This window comes from Schistocerca nitens, chromosome 5 (genome assembly GCF_023898315.1).
Source record: "Schistocerca nitens isolate TAMUIC-IGC-003100 chromosome 5, iqSchNite1.1, whole genome shotgun sequence".
Taxonomy (NCBI): Eukaryota; Metazoa; Arthropoda; class Insecta; order Orthoptera; family Acrididae; genus Schistocerca; species Schistocerca nitens.
The window spans coordinates 799,765,169-799,785,493 of record NC_064618.1 but is presented as its reverse complement, the minus strand read 5'-3'; positions in this window follow the sequence as shown (position 1 = coordinate 799,785,493).

Below are 20,325 nucleotides of genomic sequence, written 5' to 3'. Positions count from 1 at the left end.
ACGACCTGACAACAAGGGACGAATGGCAGCGTGTAGCCGGCACGTGTGTTTGTGCGCATGTGGTGGTCACCGTGGGAATGCCGCCGTCCTTGCCGCTCTGCGTAAGAGATAACTTGTTGCAGCAATATGTGAGTTTCCACTACGCCGCGACGTCAGATCTTGGTTCAAATGGCTCTGAGCACTATAGGACTTAACATCTGAGGTCATCAGTCCCCTAGAACTTAGAACTACTTAAACCTAACTAACGTAAGGGCATCACACACATCCATGTCCGAGGCAGGATTCGAACCTACGAGCGTAGCGGTCGCGCGGTTCCAGACTGAAGCGCCTAGGATCACTCGGCCACAGCGGCTGGCACGACGTCAGATCTGTATCTATGGATTACTGTCAGTGGTCATCCCTCTTCTGTTTTAGTTGACATACTATGAACAGGCAACTTTCTTTGCCCATAGATTATTTCACAAGCTAGATAATAGAGGTAAGGAAAAGGCCCAAGGCCATTATCAGCAAACCAATATTTCTGAAAGGAACAATAATATCTTCGCTACTGTCAGTGTCTTTAGAACCGCTCTGTCACGAACACACAAAACTTATGCCTTTTATACGTTTAGGTTAAATTTAGGTTATTATAATTAATTCCACAAATATACTATAATTGCACACTGAAATGTGCAAATTATTTTTTTATTTTATCTTCATCTCCATGCCCTTGTATGTTGCCCAAGATGTAACGCACTTATGTTGTTGTTGTTCTGGTCTTCAGTCCAGAGACTGATGCAGCTCTCCATGTTGCTCTATCCTGTGGAAGCTTCTACATCTCCGAGTAACTATTGCAACGTACACCGTTCTCAATCTGCTGAGTGTATTCATCCCTAGGTCTTTCTCTACATTTTTTTTACCCTCCAGGCTTCCCTCCAATACTAAATTGGCGATCTCTTGATGCCTCAGAACATGTCCTACCAACCGATCCCTTCTTTTAGTCAGGTAGTGTCACAAATTGCTCCTCTCCTCAATTATATTCAGTATCTCCTCATTAGTTACGTGATCTACTCATCTAATCTTCAGCATTCTTCTGTAGCCACAAACTCCTCTTCTTCCCAGTTATATTCGTATCTCCTTATTAGTTACGTGATCTACCCATCTAATATTCAGCATTCTTCTGTAGCACCGCATTTCGAAAGCTTCTATTCTCTTCTTGTCTAAACTATTTATCGTCTATGTTTCACTTCCATACATGGCTACACTCCATACAAATACTTTCAGAAAAAAAAATGAAATGATCGTGTGGCATTGTTGGCCGGGAGGCCCCATCCGGGGAAGTTCGACCGCCGAATGCATGTCTTGTTTCAGTCGACGCCACATTGGGCCACCGTGCCGGTGATGAGAACGAAATGATGATGAGGACAAGACAACACATAGTTCACGATCGAAAATAATCTATAATCCGGCCGGGAATCGAACACAGGCCCATTGCATGGGAGGCAAGCACGTTACCACCCAGCTAACTGGGTTGACTACTTTCAGAAGAGACTTCCTGACACTTATATCTATACTCAAGGTTAACAACTTTCTCTTCTTCAGAAACGCTTTCCTTGGCATAAACAGTCTACATTTTATACCCTCTCTACTTCGACCGTCATCAGTTATTTTGCTCCCCAAATAGCAAAACACATCTACTACTTTAAGTGTCTCATTTCCTAATCTAATACCCTCAACATCACCTGATTTAATTCGACTACATTCCATTCTCCTCCTTTTGCTTTTGTTGATGTTCATCTTATAACCTCCTTTCAAGACACTGTCCATTCCGTTCAACTGCTCTTCCAGGTCCTTTGCTGTCTCTGATAGAATTACAATGTCATCGGGAAACCGAAAAGTTTTTATTTCTTTTCCCTGGATTTTCGATACTGTCAGTGTCTTTAGATCCGCACTGTCACGAACACACAAAATTTATGTTTTTACACATTTAGGTTCTCAATTTATGTTATTGTAATTAATTCTATAAATATACTCGAACTGTTCATATGTCATAAGGAAAAGTGATTGAAGCAGAGACATCTGCTGCATTGAAGACAGAACACTAGTGTCACCATGGCGACATGAATAGGTCGGCGAGTCAAGCTGAAAGATGTACACTCCTGGAAATTGAAATAAGAACACCGTGAATTCATTGTCCCAGGAAGGGGAAACTTTATTGACACATTCCTGGGGTCAGATACATCACATGATCACACTGACAGAACCACAGGCACATAGACACAGGCAACAGAGCATGCACAATGTCGGCACTAGTACAGTGTATATCCACCTTTCGCAGCAATGCAGGCTGCTATTCTCCCATGGAGACGATCGTAGAGATGCTGGATGTAGTCCTGTGGAACGGCTTGCCATGCCATTTCCACCTGGCGCCTCAGTTGGACCAGCGTTCGTGCTGGACGTGCAGACCGCGTGAGACGACGCTTCATCCAGTCCCAAACATGCTCAATGGGGGACAGATCCGGAGATCTTGCTGGCCAGGGTAGTTGACTTACACCTTCTAGAGCACGTTGGGTGGCACGGGATACATGCGGACGTGCATTGTCCTGTTGGAACAGCAAGTTCCCTTGCCGGTCTAGGAATGGTAGAACGATGGGTTCGATGACGGTTTGGATGTACCGTGCACTATTCAGTGTCCCCTCGACGATCACCAGTGGTGTACGGCCAGTGTAGGAGATCGCTCCCCACACCATGATGCCGGGTGTTGGCCCTGTGTGCCTCGGTCGTATGCAGTCCTGATTGTGGCGCTCACCTGCACGGCGCCAAACACGCATACGACCATCATTGGCACCAAGGCAGAAGCGACTCTCATCGCTGAAGACGACACGTCTCCATTCGTCCCTCCATTCACGCCTGTCGCGACACCACTGGAGGCGGGCTGCACGATGTTGGGGCGTGAGCGGAAGACGGCCTAACGGTGTGCGGGACCGTAGCCCAGCTTCATGGAGACGGTTGCGAATGGTCCTCGCCGATACCCCAGGAGCAACAGTGTCCCTAATTTGCTGGGAAGTGGCGGTGCGGTCCCCTACGGCACTGCGTAGGATCCTACGGTCTTGGCGTGCATCCGTGCGTCGCTGCGGTCCGGTCCCAGGTCGACGGGCACGTGCACCTTCCGCCGACCACTGGCGACAACATCGATGTACTGTGGAGACCTCACGCCCCACGTGTTGAGCAATTCGGCGGTACGTCCACCCGGCCTCCCGCATGCCCACTATACGCCCTCGCTCGAAGTCCGTCAACTGCACATACGGTTCACGTCCACGCTGTCGCGGCATGCTACCAGTGTTAAAGCTGCGATGGAGCTCCGTATGCCACGGCAAACTGGCTGACACTGACGGCGGCGGTGCACACATGCTGCGCAGCTAGCGCCATTCGACGGCCAACACCGCGGTTCCTGGTGTGTCCGCTGTGCCGTGCGTGTGATCATTGCTTGTACAGCCCTCTCGCAGTGTCCGGGGCAAGTATGGTGGGTCTGACACACCGGTGTCAATGTGTTCTTTTTTCCATTTCCAGGAGTGCATATACAGGGTGTTCCGAAAGTATTCGTTGAAATTAATACAGGATGTAGAGAACATAAAAAATATATATTTCGTTAAGGAACATATTGTCTCTAATGCCAATTTGTAATGATAGGGAACATTTTGTTAATGGTTCTGACATAATGTGTTGTGTCGCTGTCGCTAACTGGGAATGCGTGCTGTCATTGAGATATCTATAGTTCGCATGTCTGGGCACATGTGAATTCACGAAGAACTCGACCCGATGCTTATTAACAATGATTCAGTGTTAATGCGGGTGCCGACGTTTTCGGTGATGAGTTGAGTGGACCATACGTTATTTCATTCCGCCTCAACGGACGGAGACATCTCATCTTCATGGAACGTGTGCTGCCAGAACAGCTGGAGGATGTACCTGTGGGTGCTGGACAAAGGATGGACTTCCAGCACGATGGGGCGCCAGCTCGTTTCAGCTTTGCGGAGAGAAATCAGCAAACGGCCTTGCCGCAGCGGTAACACAGGTTCCTTTGAGATCACCGAAGTTAAGCGCTATCGGGTTGGCTAGCATTTCGATGGGTGACCATCCTTATATCTGCCGAACGCTGTTGGCAAGCGGGGTGCACTCCGTCCTTGTGAGACCAATTGAGAAGCCTATTTCCAACAGGTAACAAATCTGAAAAATTGAAAAATGAGATAACAGGCAGCAGCACTACTTAGAACCATTACCCACGTAATAAGAACCGATGTGTTTGCCAAAACGTACCGTATCTGTTGCATTTCTCCATAACACTTGTGGCTCACGGCGAAAAGTACCAAACCAAGTCTTATTTCGTTTCCAAGAATACCAAATCCCGGCAGCCAAGCGTTGCACTTCTTGGTAATGACGTTACACATAGCATGGCCGACATTTGTTTACTGACATTGTATGTTGTAAGAACTTGTCCGGCATGTCTTTTGCGATTTTTTAATTAAATTATGGAGTCTGATATATCAGATGAATACTGCGAATCACCAACAGAAACTGAAAATCCAAGGAAAAGTCTATGTAGATTGGAAAAGGGAAACAAAAATGTTGCGCAACAATACAAGCGCGCGGAAAAGGCTAGTGGTAGACCTCAAGTCAGTTGTGAGCATGACAGTGCTGGACGTTTATTATCAACTGAAATTCAAGAGTTCCATGACAGTCTGTACGGGAATAAAGATTCTGTTTCACAAAAGAAGTTCGTTCCCGCATACGTTGATGGAATTTTACCGGAGAGGAGGAGACCCAATCGGCAAGAGGTAAAGGTGTCAAGAAGACAATGTCTGTAAATTGTAAAGTAAAATTTCAGACTGGGGGTGTAAATTGTGTCGAAATATATTTCTATGTGTACTGAACGTTGGTAGGCGAATGGTTGAAAATGTTGTAAAAGAAAACGGGGGTCAGCTGTTATTGGTCCAGAAAAAAGAGGTGGATCTATAGTGACAGCTGAAATGACTACGCTTCAAGAAGATATTTTTCCCGTATTCAGTCGTTCAAATGCAGAGAAAAGCATTAGTGGACGAGGTGGACCACCAGAGAGAAAATATCTTCCTGTTGACCCGAATATTCGAAAAATATGGTTGTAATTTTGTGAACAACAAGGAATATCTGGGGTACCGTGCCGTCTCCTGACGTATTTTTCCCTGCGAATATATTTAAAAAAGGACTTAATTTTTTTCTATAATATGTGAAAAACATTCACATTTTTTCATGCGAAGTGCATCGAATAAAAAGAACAAGGACAATAAGCACGATTTATTATCTGTGTAGACAATGACTAAAGAAGGCAATCTATATACTGTTAATTTTCATTTGTCAGATAGAAGACATTGTACCTTTTCGAGTAGTACCGCTGACTTAGGAAGACGCAGTCTCCCTACGTTCCATATTAAAATGTCTGTAATAAGTGTAATAATTGTTAATTTATCTAAATCGTTTTGAGAACACATATTGTTGTTTGTTACTATTGAAACTACCTTTTCTTGATAGAAGAGTTGTGTCTTTTCTTGCAGCTATTAAAAGTTTTATTGGTCACGATCTTACCCTATTGTTGTCCACCATTACCGTCGGTACAGGTGTTTTTGATAATCACGGCTTTTCCAGCCCAGATATTACGAATTCAATTTATGTATTTATGAACGTATTAAAGCAGCTTCGCCATTATTTTAATTTTTTGATGCAGATTTTGTCGTACTGGGCCATAAACGTTTTTTTTTTACGTAGGCGCCATTGCAGAGAAAGATATAACTAAATACGCTTCATACAATTAAAATTAACAAACCAATGTGCTACTAATCAATATACATACATACGAATCCTAAAGTTTAAACATTTGTTGGTTTTGCTTTGATGTGCAATAACGTATCTGCATGTCAACCTAACTTTGATAAAAGGAAATCATTATAATCAATCATTTAGCGCACCGAAATGTTGGGCGTAATAAATCTGTGTTAATATTTGTGCAGGTTAAAAGACCTGTGATAAAAATATTAACTATTATCTGTTGAAAAGACGATTTCATACAACACATTACAGCTGCAACACACACAGACTAACTACACCCATGCTCATAAATTAAGGATAATGCTGATACTTCGTGAAACAACGCTCTGGTGGGCGGTTTCCGGGTTTAAATCACCTCGGGGTATAACCACGCGGTGCATTTGACCTGCGGTCGTCGCACGGTGGAGCTGGCAGCAGTCCACATGCGCAAAGGTGTGTTGGTGCTTGTCAGAGTACAGTGCAGCGAGTAAGTGTGCAGACGTTTTCAGACGTGTTAATGGTGACTGTGTGTTGAAAATGGCTCAAAGCACACATATTGATGACGTAATGAGGGGTAGGATACTAGGGCGACTGGAGGCTGGTCAAACACAGCGGGTCGTAGCACGGGCTATCCGTGTGCCACAAAGTGTGATCTCAAGATTATGGCAATGATTCCTGCAGACAGGAAACGTGTCCAGGCGCTAAAGTACAACACCACAAGAAGACCGATGTCTCACCATCAGTGCCCGCAGACGGCCACGGAGTACTGCAAGTAGCCTTGCTCGGGACTTTACCGCGCGGGATTAGCCGAGCGGTCTTAGGCGCTTCAGTCATGGACTTCGCGGCTGATCCCGGGGGAGGTTCGAGTCCTCCCTCGGGCATGGGTGTGTGTGTTTGTCCTTAGGACAATTTAGGTTAAGTAGTGTGTAAGCTTAGGGACCAAAGACCTTAGCAGTTAAGTCCCATAAGATTTCACACACATTTGAACTCGTGACCTTACCGCAGCCACAGGAACAGTTGTCTCCAGACTTACAGTCTACAGACGTCTGAGCAGACATGGTTTATTCGCCCAGAGACCTGCAAGGTGCATTCGACTGACCCCTGGTCACAGGAGAGCCCGTAAAGCCTGGTGTCAAGAACACATTACATGGTCATTGGAACAGTGATCCCAGGTAATGTTCACGGACGAGTCCAGGTATAGTCTGAACAGTGATTCTCGCGGGGGTTTCATCTGGCGTGAACCAAGAATCAGATATCAACCCCTTAATGTCCTTGAAAGGGACCTGTATGGAGGTCGTGGTTTGATGGTGTGGAGTGGGTTTATGAATGGTGCACGTACACCCCTGCATGTCTTTGACAGAGTAACTGTAACAGGTCAAGTGTATCGGGACGTCATTTTCCACCTGTATGTCCGCCTTTTCAGGGGTGCAGTTGGTCCCACCTTCCTCCTGATGGATGATAACGCACAGCCCCACGGAGCTGCCATTTTGGAGGAGTACCTTGAGACAGAAGATATCAGGCGAATGGAGTGACCTACCTGTTCTCCCGACTTTAACCCCATCGAGCACGTCTGGGGTGCTCTCGGTCGACGTATCGCTGCACCTCTTCAAACCCCTACGACACTTTAGGAGCTCCGACAGGCACTGGTGCAAGTATGGGAGGTTATACCCCAGCAGCTGCTCGACCACCTGATCCAGAGTATGCCAACCCGTTGTGCGGCCTGTGTACGTGTGCATGGTGTTTATATCCCATATTGATGTCGGGGTACATGCGCAAGAAACAGTGGCGTTTTGTAGCACATGTGTTTCGAGACAGTTTTCTCAAGTTATTACCAATACCGTGGACGTCCAGATCTGTGTCGTGTGTGTTCCCTATGTGCCTATGCTATTAGCGCCAGTTTTGTGTAGTGTCACATTATGTGGCACCACGTTCTGAAAATTATCCTTAATTTACGAGCATGTATGTATATACACTACTGGCCATTAAAATTGCTACACCACGAATATGACGTGCTACAGACGCGAAATTTAACCGAAAGGAAGAAGATGCTGTGATATGCAAATAAATAGCTTTTCAGAGCATTCACACAAGGTTGGCGCCGGTGGCGACACCTACAACATGCTGACATAAGCAAAGTTTCCAATCGATTTCTCATACACAAACAGCAGTTGACCGGCATTGAGTCGTGAAACGTTGTTGTGATGCCTCGTGTAAGGAGGAGAAATGCGTACCATCACGTTTCCGACTTTGTTAAAGGTCGGATTGTAGCCTATCGCGATTGCGGTTTATCGTATCGCGACATTGCTGCTCGCGTTGGTCGAGATCCAATGACTGTTAGCAGAATATAGAATCGGTGGGTTCAGGAGGTTAATACGGAACGACGTGCTGGATCCCAACGGCCTCGTATCACTAGCAGTCGAGATGACAGGTATCTTATCCGCATGGCTGTAATGGATCGTGCAACCACGTCTCGATCCCTGAGTCAACAGATGGGGACGTATGCGAGACAACAACCATCTGCACGAACAGTTCGATGTCGTTTGCAGCAGCATTGACTATCAGCTCGGAGACCGTGACTGCGGTTACCCTTGACGCTGTATCACAGACACGAGTCCGCAGCTCGTGGTCGTGCGGTAGCGTTCTCACTTCCCGCGGCCGTGTTCCTGGGTTCGATTCCCGGCGGGGTCAGGGATTTTCTCTGCCTCGTGATGACTGGGTGTTGTGTGATGTCCTTAGGTTAGTTAGGTTTAAGTAGTTCTAAGTTCTAGGGGACTGATGACCATAGATGTTAAGACCCATAGTGCTCAGAGCCATTTGAACCACAGACAGGAGCGCCTGCGATGGTGTACTCAACGACGAAACTGGGCGCACGAATGGTAAAACGTCATTTTTTCGGATGAATGCAGGTTCTGTTTACAGCATCATCAGGGTCGTATCCGTGTTTGGCGACATCGCTGTGAATGCACATTGGAAGCGTGTATTCGTCATCGCCATACTGGAGTATCACCCGGCGTGATGGTATGGGGTGCCATTGGTTATACGTCTCGGTCACCTCTTGTTCACATTGATGGCACTTTGAACAGTGGACGTTACATTTCAGATGTGTTACGACCCGTGGCTCTACCCTTCATTCGATCCCTGCGAAACCCTACATTTCAGCAGGATAATGCACGACCGCATGTTGCAGGTCCTGTACGGGCCTTTCTCGATACAGAAAATGTTCGACTGCTGCCCTGGCCAGCACATTCTCCAGAACTCTCACCAATTGAAAACGTCTAGTTAATGGTGGTCGAGCAACTGGCTCGTCACAATATGGCTGTCACTACTCTTGATGAACTGTGGTATCGTGTTGAAGCTGCATGGGCAGCTGTACCTGTACACGCCATCCAAGCTCTGTCTGACTCAATGCTCAGTCGTATCAAGGCCGTTATTACGGCCAGAGGTGGTTGTTCTGGGTACTGATTTCTGAGGATCTGTGCACCCAAACTGCGTGAAAATGTAATCAGATGTCAGTTCTAGCATAATATATGTGTCCAATGAATACCCGTTTATCATCTGCATTTCTTCTTGGTGTAGCAATTTTGATGGCCAGTAGTGTATGTATACACACATTGGTAGTATCTCCTTACTGCACCTACGCTTTGTATTACAAGGTATTTTGCTGTCTTACTTAAACTCTGCTACAATGTAAACTTAAAGGTTAGGAAAAAGCAAAGTAATTGTGATAACTGTTCACAACATATATGTTCGGTGAACACTAAAAAATAATTTTGTAATTGACTTTGCAAAAAAGCGTACTCTCATGTTCATTGCACACACTTGTATTTCTGTACTGGGAGTTCTTGTGATTCTGTGCAAATGGCAGGTTATTTTTTACAGACATTTGTTACCAAATTCAAGCTTGGTTTTGGTATACAATTTAAATCAGTTGTATCTACAGAAGAGGGATATAGTTGCTCAACGGATGGTTCATAAATACAGGACGGCATTTTCCAGAACCTCAATCAGTTGCCTGAAACTTCACTGAGTGTAAATTTTGATTTGATGCAAAATCAACCTCTGTCTAAGTCTACTATTGGGCAGGCCTATTACTCAAGGCTGCCGTGATATTGCATTCTCGGTATTGTGACTGTGGAAAAAGAAAAAAACTATTCATGAGAATACAAGACAATTCTACAGACGGCTAGACAATGAGGTGGTAGGGGATCTAATGAAATTAATTCTTGGTTGTGGGACTTTCTTAAAAAAACAATCGTTCTCCCTTGCAAGGAGAAGGAAATTGATGCACGAAGAGTGTTTTCTGACAGCTGTTCATCTCAGAACAAAAACTACTGTAATCTTTTCAGGTTGCCGGCCGCGGTGGTCTAGCAGTTCTAGGCGCTCAGTCCGGAACTGCTCGACTGCTACGGTCGCAGGTTCGGATCCTGCCTCGGGCGTGGATGTGTGTGATGTGCTTAGGTTAGTTAGGTTTAAGTAGTTCTAAGTTCTAGGGGACTGATGACCACAGATGTTAAGTCCCATAGTGCTCAGAGCCATTTGAACCTTTTTTTTTCAGGTTGTCAGTAATAGCACATGAATTCAATTTTCAAGTAGAGTGGTTCTGTCCCATTAAAGGTCAATCCTACATGGCTGCAGATGATGTACTTTTCATAGATACTGGAAAATATCATGTGTTAAGTGTTGATTTTAGTTGGTTCAACAGGCAAGATCTATTCAAAACCTGTACGCCTTCTTCAAAATACATAAAGATAAGCAAAGTGAAGAAGACTACTTTGCTGACACAAACGTCTCTGGTTGGTCTACGTCTATTCTGTGAAGAAAGATCTGATTGTCAACCCAAAATTTAAAACAAATTAGAGAAATATGAGCACATTATGGCAAGGATTAGGAAATTTAATGCTAAAAGCCATATGCAACCTGGAAAAAGGAGTGACGTAATTAAACTTCTTGGGGACATTGGATATTCAGTAGCGGATTGGCCCTTTTATAATTAAGCAGTGAATGACGACAACAGCACAGAATCTTCCAATGATGTTAGTCACGAGAAAGTGATTAATGACGACAACTTGTAGCAAACTGATGCTGTTCTTTGTTTTGAAGCATGTTTATTTTTATGGATTAGTTTTCTTCCTGTGACGTATGGGTACAGAGCACTAGAAGAATGATTGTTTAAATACCTTTGCGCATGCTGTAATTACTCTTATTTTGTCTAAGCGGTCAATATGACAGTGATTTGTTGCAATGTATTCTTCTTCTCTCAAAAGTGGTACTTGAAATAACACCTGTTAGCCTCATTTAGATGGATTACGTTTACTTGAGCTATATTGTGTTTTGGATCGCGCAGTTGTTTTGTTGGGAATGCTTTACTAACATACTTTTATTATGTTTTGAGACAAAATGAACGCAACCTTGGAAAAGTTCCATTTGTTGCTTTAATATTGGACACCAGTGTAGTCATTATTGAAAATACCATACACAGAGAAGGTCATAGATTTGTTTCACCCGTGGGAGAGTGTCATAGAGAGGTTGAAACAACTAAACTCTCAAACACTAGGAGATAGACGTAAAGTATCCCGAGAAAGCTTACTTGCAACGTTTCAAAAATCGGAATTAAATGATAAGTCTCAGAACATACTACAAGGGGCGTTAAATACGTAACACAACACATCTTTTCCTCGGCCATTTTCGGTTGAAAAAAATGTGGAATTTGTTGTGGGACATTGTGGAATATTAACGCTTCAGCCCTTATAATTTCATGAAATTCTGATATGTGACGGCGCTACAGGTAGCCTTCAAAACGTCGTCTGGAACCGGAGGGCGTTCCAAGCAAGAGTGCTGGCGGAAAACGAGAGCATCGCAGACATTCAAAGGCACTTGATCATTGTCTACGGAAACCTGGCAATGAACAAAGGCACGCTGACTCGTTGGACGAGGCGTCTACCACCATCGCAGCGAGGTCGCTACGTGTCCAGTCTCCCTCGTGCCAGCCGCCCGCACACAGCTGTGACTCCTGCAATGTACGAACACGTGGAGACTCGGTTCGACATGATCGAAGGACCACAATCAACCAACTCGCTACACTACTGGAGCCGCGTGGGATTAGCCGAGTGGTCTAGGGCGCTGCAGTCATGGACTGTGCGGCTGGTCCCAGCGGAGGTTCGAGTCCTCCCTCGGGCATGGGTGTGTGTGTTTGTCCTTAGGATAATTTAGGTTAAGTAGTGTATAAGCTTAGGGACTGATGACCTTAGCAGTTAAGTCCCATAAGATTTCACATTTTTACACTACTAGACATCTGTATTGATAGTGCTGACACACTCGTCGCCGGCCGCTGTGGCCAAGCGGTTCTAGGAGCTTCAGTCCGGAATCGCGCTGCTGCTACAGTCGCAGGTTCGAATCCTGCCTCTGGCATGGATGTGTGTGATGTCCTCAGGTTAGTTAGGTTTAAGTAGTTCTAAGTCTAGGGGACTGATGACCTCACATGTAAGTCCCATAGTACTTAGAGCCATTTGAACCATTTGACACACTCGTCCACTAGTTGGGGCACTAAAAGGTCATTCCCGCTGGGTTCCTCACAGCCTAACAGAAAACCATAAAGAGGAACGAAGAACCATCTGTGCGGAATTGGTTGCGCATTACGAGGCTGATCGTGAAAATTTCTTGGCGACCATCACCAGAGGCGACGAACCACGGGTTCATAACCTCGAACTGGAAACAAATCGGTAATCCATGAAATGGCGCCACACCATTTCTCCTCCGAAGAAAAATTTCAAAGCAGCACCCTTAGCCGGTAAAGACATGGCGACGGCAGTATGGGACTCTGAAGCGGTTATTCTCTTTGATGTTCTCATCGTGCAACGATCAACTCTGGAATGTTTTGTTGTACCCTCAGGAAACTGAAGAATCAACTTCAGCGTGTTCGTCGGCACAAAAATGGTGACGAACTACTTCTTTTCCATCACAATGCAAGGTCTCATACAAACGCGCACATCCGAGAGGAGCACACAAAACTTCATTGGAGAGTTCTGCCTCATCCACCCTGCAGCCCGGATCTCGACTACCATCTCTTGGGTCCAATGAAGGGTGCACTCCCCGGGTGAGCAGTACGTGGATAATGGAGAGATTATTGATGCAGCAAGACGTTGGCTCCGAAAGGGACCGGTAGAGTGGTACCATGTAGGCATACGAATATAGGCCCTCCCAGTAAGATGGTGTAACGCGGTCGAATGGAACGGAAATTATGTTGAAAAATAAGGTTTTGTAGCCAAAGGACTGGGTAATAATATGGTGCATTAGAATCCTGAATAAAATCAATCTGATTTCAGAAAATAAAATGTAATGCATTATCTAATGAGCTTCCCTCCGACAACATCCCACATATCGCTTCCATAGCGATCGTGAGCACAAGATTAGATTAATTACAGCATGCAAAGAGTAATTTAAATAGACATTTTTCTCGCGCTCCATTCACGAATGGAATGGGAAAAACTCAAGTAACTGTTACAATGTGACCTACTCTCTGCTCTGACTTCACTGCAGTTTGCGGAATATAGATCTAGATTTAGACGTAAAATGTCGCGGGTTGCCGTATTTTTGCTGTACGACGAGGCCCCGGTCCATAACAAAGTACGAGGGCTATTCCGAAAGTAAGGTCCGATCGGTCACGAAATGGAAACGACTATGAAAATCCGATAAAGCTTTGCACAGATGTGTTGGGTAGTGTCTCTAGTATAACCCCAGTTAGCATCACGTCGCTCTTCTCATTTCTGAGCTCGCAGTGAGTGCGTAAAGATGTCTAGAAAATAGTGTCTGCCGCCAAGTACGGGGGCCTGGTGAGAAATTTCCCCTGAAGCTATGCAGCTAACATTACATAACTGTCGTGCTGTTTCGTCTTCAAGACAATTCTCAGCCGCATTCTGCCGGGGCAATGAAGATGCTCCTGCATCGTTTTCAAATGGAAATGTGAGATTACCCACAATACAGCCCGTAATTGTCTCCCTCTGAGTTTCAGCTCAGGTCACATGAACCGCTGGTTATGAAGACAACATTTCGGCACAAGACAACGAGCCGTAGGCCAGCGTAGAGAATTGGCGGAGAGCACTGGCGGCTGCCTTCTATAGCGAGGGTATGGGAAAGTTGGTACAACGCTACGATACACGTCTAAGTCGGGTCGGCGACTATGGAGATAAGTAGCTGCAAGGTGTATCTAACTGTTGCAAATAAAACATTTTTTATTTTTACCGTGGTTTCCATTTCGCGACCTATCGGACCTTACTTTCGGAATAGCCCTCGTATATATTCACACATGGTTGGTGGGTTGGGGAGAGGGGGCTGATGCTTACTTCGGCTACCAATTTTTACCTCAGACATCGATTCTCCTGACATGGCACCACTGTGTGGCTGAAATTTTTAAAAGTAGACGGTTTTCGGGTAGGGGCGTTACCTGAACGACCAAAAATCCCGAATTCTAGAACCGAGATTTGCGCCAGGTAATCCATCTTTGTGAGTGTGTTGTAAGTAGGAAAGGACTAATAGCAATTATTATAATGGTCGCAGCCTGGTTTCTGGAGGAGATTACAAGTATGAGCTTCATAACTGAGCTCGTGTATCCATTTACTTGTGATGCTGGGCTTGCAACAGCATCAACCTGCATTTTTCTAACGCAGTTGAAACTGCCCTCTACTTTGTCACGTTCTTTTACGTCCGTGATCATATATATTATAAGAAAAAAAAACCACGACGCTCCAGAATCCGATGGAAACCGGTAGCTGTGATTTATATCTACACACAAACAAATAATTACATTTTCGGAAAAATGGATGATTTATTCAAGGGAAAGAACTTATTGAACGCGTTTGCTCCTCCTCTGGTCCTTATGCAAGCTGTTATTCGATGCAGCATGTGAAAGTTGCTGGATTTGGACGGGTTACTCCTGTAACTGAAATATCAGATCTGAAGATGGTTCTGAATGAACCGAAACCGGTCATATGAATAAAAAAAAATTTCAATCAAGACGAATTTTAAGTAACATTATAATTTACTTCTGCCTTTCCACTTCTGGTATACACTTAGTTCCATTAAGCTTCCTCTTTCACAAATCAGTTTCTGTAACTATCTTGATATAATCATATTAATTAAACACACTGATAAATTGAGACTTTATAATTGAAACACGACATTACCATTGTTTCCTCACTTTAACACAGATTAACATTATCTGCTCACTGCGCCCTCTGCCACAGTAAAGATAATAACCTGACTTCTGCGATACAGCTTTACAACATCGCTGCTCGCTCACGATCGATTCGGATACCAAAATTATATATGACACCTATTATTACTCCGCAGTCCGGCTGACCAAAATTTCACAGGAGATGTGATGTCAGTGGCATTTCAGATTGGGAAATTTTACTTTACAAAAACAATATTCTGATAGGAATATGTAGGAAGGTGAGTACAAAAGTTTAAAGATACAATACGAGTACACTGGTAATAATAAAAACATACATGACAGAAAATAAGTACAAATTATTGCTGGACATAAACGGCTCCACAACTGAATATAAGTACAAATCATTGCAGGACATAAACGTATTGTTACAAGTATCGTATTTGCTAAATATTAGGGTTCACTGACAGTAGTCCACATTGCATTACATGTGTAGACTTTTAGTACAGAGAGAGAAATAGAAGGGATAGAATACATATATGTACGGCACATAGTAGTGTCTTAAGTACAAAGAAAGTGTTTATCACCACCCTAGGTCGCAACAGGTACGTGAACTAAATGGCACAAAAAGTGTCCTCAGAGCGGTAAAACTTGTAATTAACTGTCAACCACAAGTGCACAGGCAAAGTGTATGACGCATTGAGGGAAATCTTGCAGTCCCACAGACAATGACAGTATAAATATTATTAGAAAAGCACAGTGAGACAATCTTGCAGACTCTCTGGCACTGGCATCAGAAACATTTGGTATAATTGACCAGTGCAGGACAATCTTGCAGTCCCACTAGCACAGTCATCAGAGGTATTTGGTGTAACTGACCAGTGCAGGACAATCCTGCAGTCCCACTGGTACTGACATCAGAAAAATTTGGTATTGGCAGTAATGAGGAGGTAGCAAGCTCAGAACGTGCTAAAAAAATAGTCCATCCACACTATAGGAAGAACCTAACCACTCATTACAGACATCCACAGTATCTATAACCTTAAGTGCAGTACAGGCTAATCACTAGCCAGAGTCTACAATATCTGATCAAATAAAATATGAGAGCTACCAGTTGCTCCCAATGAAAATATTTCAATATCTATACAGAGTGCAAATAAAGTACAATACTTCGTATAAAACGAGAGGGTATGTCCAAGGCAATGAAATACAATTGTGAACAAGTATACATATTACATCAATAAATAAAATGAGAAGATATTACCTTATAGAGCAAAAAATACCAGAGTGGAGTACATCTTAACACTAACGAAATGGGTTAAAGGTAAGAAAATAATCAGTTTTCCAAAAGTATTTACAAAGTCCACATTTGATGGTACATACAAACGGCATGAGAACATCCCGTTTCATTCAGTGTCATGTGCAAACTTAATTGCAGCATGACCAGAATCGCTGCATACGAAGTTATAGTGGTAGCACTTGAAAAACAGTTATCAAGAGCAAAGTATGTCACATTCAGTAACATGAGTAACACAGTTCTATAAAATAGATGTTGTATATATTCAGAGAAGTTTGCAAAGATAGTTGCTTTATGACAAGACACTTTCTATATGATTGCAAGAACATCTCTATGTTAACATAAAAATATTTATAGTATTATCTAGGATAACTATCTCTGCAGAGTAAACACACACAAGGGAAAATAGGAGCTCCACTAACTATGGGAACAAACAGAAGATGTGGAGTAAAAGGAAAGTTTGCATAGTGCACTATGCCTATTGTGTCTGTGGAAAGAGACAATTCTAAGTCATTCATCGTGCGTCAGACAACACAACAACAAGAAGAATTTGGCCAAAATAATGAATATATATCAGACCGGACATGATAAATATAGTCACATAGCAGAAAGAGAGTTCAGGCAACAAGAATTTAAGTATCAAACCACAAATCACCATAGAGAAAAAGAAATCAACTCTAGCAAAGGAGCAAATCACTTAACAAGAACCTTAATCTCATACTTTCTAAAAGTCTCTCCTTAATATAATAACTTCAAATTAAAAACATCATAAAGACTCATCTTAATACTAGAAATACATACGTCCAGAATATCATAAACATCATACTATTTGCTGACAAAGGTAGATCCTGACCTATTCTCGATCCGTAAGACCTGTTAAAGAATGGAGCAGAACAAACTTTAAAAATTTATCAGGTGCAAAACCACGATACATGGACTGCCAAGGTGTCTACTACACGCCCACTACCTGAATGCTTACCATTTACTTCTATAGGTACCAAGCTGACTGTACTAAGCTGCTGAAGTATACAAATCTGTCACTCCTTAACAATATTAAGATAAGACGATGGTAAAGAAAGGAAAAATTTACAAGCACAAGGTGGGTCTGTAACATTGACGTACACAGGATTAAAATGTGCTAGTGGTAAAAAAATAAATAAATAAATAAATAAATAAAAATTGCAAGAATAAGGTTCACTATAAACATCAAAGCAAATATATGCCTTAGCCTATAATGTAACTGCCTATAGGTAATAAACAAATTGCAAAGCACTCTAAAATCTATCCCAAAATATATGACAAATAAAGCATAGTATGACCTCCATACAACATTCTTGAAAAGACAGGGCATAAGTATGGAAAACGGTAAGACACAAATCAGGTGTAGAAGTATCATTTTTGTCAATATGTTGTCTGTCAAGCTGTGTATGTGTTTCCTAATTTATTCAGTACACATGAGAAAATCATAGCTTACACCAGAACAAATAGTCAAGATAGTGTGGTACATTATTATTAGGCAAGAGAAAAAAATGTCATAGTATATAGTAGTAATTAGACCAGAAATGTACATTGCTGTAAGATGTAGCTTGGCTGTAACCTGTTGTGTTGCTCTCATAGAGAAAAGAAAAAAATCTGTCAAGTATATCCAGGGTTGCATAAAAATATCAAAAAAGTGTCAACTGCGTATCAGACAAAAGAAACTTTAGCGTAGTAGCAAATAGGTGTAGAACAGTTACTATTGTCAACCTACCTTGACTGGTCCAAATTCGTCTTTTGTGCTGACAAAACAGAAATAACATCACGTGAAATAAAAATCGACTTCATCAAAAACAGGATCCCTAAGCCCTAACCATTACCTCAATATTATGCATCACCATCTTTATCATCATCTCATCAGTAACTTCACATAACACATCATATACGTAAGCCACATAAATCATAATCATGTACCTCATTAAATATCATCAGTAATCATCATGATCAAATACACAAATATGCAGTAAAGTTCATAACACAACTCATGTGAAACACACCAAAATAAAATTCCCTGTTCTATCTACATCAATTGCCTCCAAAACGAAAAGGACTTCATAGCCATAAGCATTAAACATTCAATACTGTACACAAGACACTTGCAATGACAATAGATCCTGAGAAAAGTAAATTGTAGTTCTGAGGACATGTTCCTTCTGAGAGTAGACAAAGAAATTTATGAAAGCAACAGACTGTAGGTAGCATCAGATAAACGGTATAAAGTTCTCCTGAGTAAGAGCATTGTAAATCCAAATATAAGTGCAAGTCCAACGATATAAGATAAGAAAAGAAATAGGCTGTAGTGATATCAGTCCGGTAGTAATCCAGATCACAGTGTGTGTTGTCTGTAAAGATATCTATGCGTGTCCTATTCATAGAACTTTTTGACAAGTCACAAAATCAGCGAAAATCGAACATTATAAAACAATAAATAACAAAATAAGTTGTGGTCATAACAGTCCTATAGTAAACAAATTCTCAGTGTAGGTATGTTGTCTGTAAAGCTATGTGAGTGTGTCCTATTCGTGAAATTTTTTGATATTCGTAATATGGTGTACCAGTCGATATTTCTGTTTGAAGAAAGGAAATGCAGGCGGTTAATGTCTTGTTCCTCGCTAGAGAGGCTCCGATCAAAATTTGAAGAAAACATACTGTCGCCGTTTTGTAATGCAATACAAGAGTTGTTAAAATCCAGCACTGCTTTATGTCTGTTTAAGAAATGGATGCCCAGAATGACTTTAGTTGTTAATAACGGAACGAAAAGAAAATTGGCGAAAAATGTGTGACACTGAATATAAAATTGTAAATGAGTTTTAGATTTGACTTTCTTTTACCAGGTTGGGCACCATTTATTTTGATTTTGTTGAGAGGTAATATCGGACAAGAAACATCAGAATTGCAGCGGTTGAATGCTGTGTCACTTGTGACAGTAATGGGAGAACCAGAATCCAGGACCGCTTTTAATACGTGTTTGCCAACTTGAATGATAACAGGGTGGTAAAAATGTTTCAGAGGCTGTTCAGTTTCACGTAACAGTAAATCCCTGATGTCTTCTAAGCGGATCATATGCTCTGTAATGTGTACAGGATGCGACGTACCCTGTGTTGGCGCGGCGTCGGCATGATCTGACGCCTGGTCATTGTCGCGTAGCGTCTGTACCGTTTGGTGCATTGGCAGATGCGACCTCAGTGATTTGAACAGTGCGCTGGGGTTCTGAATTATTTTGATTACATTGTCGCGGGTGAAAATGTGCATCTGATTCATTTAAGCATAAAGACTGGTTGTTGTTAAAGTGCCCTTTATTCCAGTAATTATGATTAAAAGTTCTATTTCCCTGCTTATTTCCATCGTGAGCTTGAAAATGCTGGGCATTGCCATATGAGTTTTGGTGGTACGGCTGCTGTCTGTAGTTACGGAAATTGTTCCTGTGTACAAAATTATTGCCAGAATCATTCTGCGAAAATGATTGCTGCTATGACAGCTGTTGCGGAAAAGGCTGACTTATGTGTTGTCCTGAATTAGCATATTACTGAAGAGACTGCTGAAATTTGTGATTCTGCTGTTGGTAGTTGTTAGGAAAACTTTGGTTCTGCTGAACATGTCGTTGTTGATTACCATTAAAATTCCGGTTGTTGTTGTTAAAATTTCTATTTCGTCTTTCATTACCAAAACAGTTACCCTTATTGTGATTGAAAAACATAGCAGAATGAACACCGTTATGTTTGTAATGAAAATTGCGGTTGTTGTTAGAAAAGTTATAATTATTGTTCTGCTGAGAAAACGACTGATCAATTTCATCTAACTGGAAAACGTTACGAAAAGAATGTATGTAAGATGTTTGTTGACTTGCTCTTAACGTACTTTTCAAATTTCGTGAAAGTTTTGAAATACAGAGGTGGATCAAACCTGACGGGCTAAATGGCTCATGTAAATGCTGGGTTTGTTGTACCACGTATTCGAAGTATTGTGTTAACGTTTCAAAATTCGAGTTCGTGAAATTCGGTAAACTTAT